The sequence below is a fragment of the Penaeus monodon genome, chromosome 26 (genome assembly GCF_015228065.2).
Source record: "Penaeus monodon isolate SGIC_2016 chromosome 26, NSTDA_Pmon_1, whole genome shotgun sequence".
Lineage (NCBI taxonomy): Eukaryota > Metazoa > Arthropoda > Malacostraca > Decapoda > Penaeidae > Penaeus > Penaeus monodon.
Genome location: NC_051411.1, coordinates 22110404 through 22113844, shown reverse-complemented (window position 1 = coordinate 22113844; position 3441 = coordinate 22110404).

Sequence of the window (3441 nt, the reverse complement as noted above, 5' to 3'; positions counted from 1 at the left end):
GAAGGACACGAGCCATACCTCACTCCTGATGTTAACAAGAAAGATACTCAACGTCCACCCGCACCACACTTTGAGAACACTTTCAGTACCAATATAAAGGGTGCTATTACCCTGCTTCCTGCTGGGATGACGTGATAGGCATCATAGCGAACCGCATGGGTTTGGCCGGTTCACCTTGTACGCGAGAATGGCAACGAGGGCGAACAGCCAAGCATGTGGCAGCGGGGCGTTACGGCTTAAAGCAGCGGACTCCTGAGGCCATGTTGGGCCACAGCCAGATATACCAGAGTTTAAATTGGACCTCAGAGATTTCTGTACAACGGGGAATAATGGAGTTAAACCAAAAATCGTGTTGGAATTCCCCTAAGTCTCAGGATTTCCCATAGCAATCATAGTACACTAGTCAATGTCTCTTAACGGTCGGATGTCAAAACTGTGAGCAGACATACTGACCCAAACTCACGATAACAGTACGATTGTCACTAGGAGTATGGTGATTGTGGACTTATCGAGGAAGGGTGAATCCCGCATGCTCCAGTCTATAGTACCTTAAGTAGGTAAGTCATGGATCCGTTTCAATAAGATGTGGCGTAAACTTCCCCCTAGTATATTGAGAGTGTGATGCCCCGATAGTTACTCTACAGTCTCATCAATCATTTTCCCTTTCAGGAAGAGGGAGAGGAGTAATCAGCCCGTTAAACAGGTACAGGGGGATGGAACCCCCACTGCCACCGAGGCAGCCGAGACCGATGGATGCAAGCCCTGTGTGGCCATAGGTTCACCAACAGCCGTTTACCACGGGATGTGCACATATACTGCAGCTTTCAAAGCTCACATAGAGATCGCTCGCGATAATTTCAGCTAGGGTAAGAGATCACTTTTTTTTTTTTGGTATCTTGCTGTATGGGAGGGGCCTGTGCAGGGGCTGACGGATATACCCCTTGCACGCAGACTAACTGCCTGAAGGGCGACGCCCTACTGTACAGACGGCGACTAGAGAGATATCTCAGCTTTTATGAACGCCAACATTCACTGACTGGCGAGCACGACCTGCAACCCCAAGAACATGCTTCAATTCTCTCGATCCCACAGGTAAAATGTTGCATGCTCTACCACAATGACCCGATATTTTACGAAGCTCGCTACCCAATAGTCTAGCCATAGGGCTTAAGCCAGTGGGCTAGTAGCACTGAGTGCTGTGATGACAACCTGAGTGCAATCTTTAGCCCCATGTTAGCTACATATATAAAGGGGGACTTGTAAGCTGCTGGGGCCTAAACATTCACCTGTGGGGGTTACGCCTCTCCCCGAGGCATTTCATACATGCTTGTCATGCGAGTGAGCGTATACCTGGCGGGGAGGAGACTGAGCAAGGACCCCCCTCGCACTAAGTCCAGGAAGTCTCACCACAATCGTAATTCATTACGAGTAATGGATTCTTTTTTTGATCGTAGATGATATATACATATAGTTTAGATACATATATTAAGAAGATAGATCAACATATATAATATTGAAGTAGATACTGCAACTTGCATATAGATATATATTAATAGTAATAGTATTATGCATACTCACATATATATATATATGTGAAATATATATATGAGTAGATATATTCACACACACACGACACACACACACACACAACAAAACACACACACACACACACCACACACAGCACACAGCACACATACACAGTACACACACACACACACATACATTGAATGAATATGTTATCAGTCATGCAAACAAAATGAATACTTACTGTTCATATCCTTAAGGGCAAGCTTATTAAATTTTCCAAGGGATCATGTAAGATGAAGCTCTTCTATAGTAAAAACCTTAAACATTAGTTTTTATCAAAGTTCCAAGGCTTGGAAGCATCCTGAAAGAGCTATAGCCAAAGAACATTCTTGTACGCCAAGTAGCCAAAGCTGCGATTTCCATAATAGACAGACTACAGTGTTGTCAGTGTTGATCGACGCACTCTGTAGTAAGTTTGAGTATGGCCTTGTCATACTGCTGTTCTGGGGGAGAGAAAGAGAGTTATGAAATAACATGTAACCACACTGAGCTGGAAACGTCATGTCCACTATGTTATTTGTAAAGGCTCTCGAAGCAATTAAGATTCAATGATGTTAGCACTGATATTATTATTAGTATTATCCACTATTATGAGACCAAATGATGATAGCATGAAAATGAGATAATATGATAGAAATAATAGATAATAATAATAATAATATAATAGTTATAATAATTATAATAATAATAGGAATAAACATGAACTTGTTTTGACCTAAAGTACTGTAAACATGCAGACATCCGAGCATCAGGATTAAATATGAAATGAAATCCCCGATTCAGAAAATGACATATAAGAAGAAAAAAATATGTTTTATATGACATTTAGTAACAACTGTCTTTTGATGTTAAATTTTCATTTAAATCAACATCCATCAACTAACCATCAAACAAAAACAACACAGAATAAGTAAAAATTCACACAAATGCTAAAACAGAATCAGTACTAACAAATGACACACTCACATAGACAACAAATGAGGACATCTAAACACCTGACCAAGTTACCTTAACACAAAACATTGCCACGAATAACACACAGGCACATGACTAAAAGAACACCTATGTGTGTGCATGTGTCACGCGAATGACACACACAACACAGCACACCAACACACACACACACACCAACAAACACACACACACACACACACACACACACACACACACACAGCACACACACACACACACACTAACACACAGAGACACACACAATGAATGACTATATATTGTATATATAATATATGTATGATTATATGATCTCTTATATGTATATATATATAGTATTGTATAGAATGTGATAGAGCGGATATAGTATTGATATATATATATAAATAATATAGTAAGTAATAATAGTATTGAATAGGATAGATATAGTAATGAGATAGTAATAGATAAGATGATATGATATGATATACAATTATATATATTATCAGATATATAATATTATAACTATATTATAATCTATATTATTATAATATATATATATATATATTACTATATATATATATTCTATATATATATATAATAATTATATATTAATATTATAAGTATAGTATACCTAATAATACTAGAAACTGTATTATTCAACGATAATGATAAGATAGAAGAATATATAGTATATATAAATGAATGATATATATGAGTAATAGTATAGATTATGATAAGTTTAGTATATATTGATATATATATAGATGATTATTATATGATTATAGTATAGTTGTATATATATAATATATGATAGTACATCATATAGAGATATATGATATATATATATATAATATAGTATATATATATATATATAGAAATATATATAGTAGAATAAATGAGAATCTATATATATACTAGGGATAG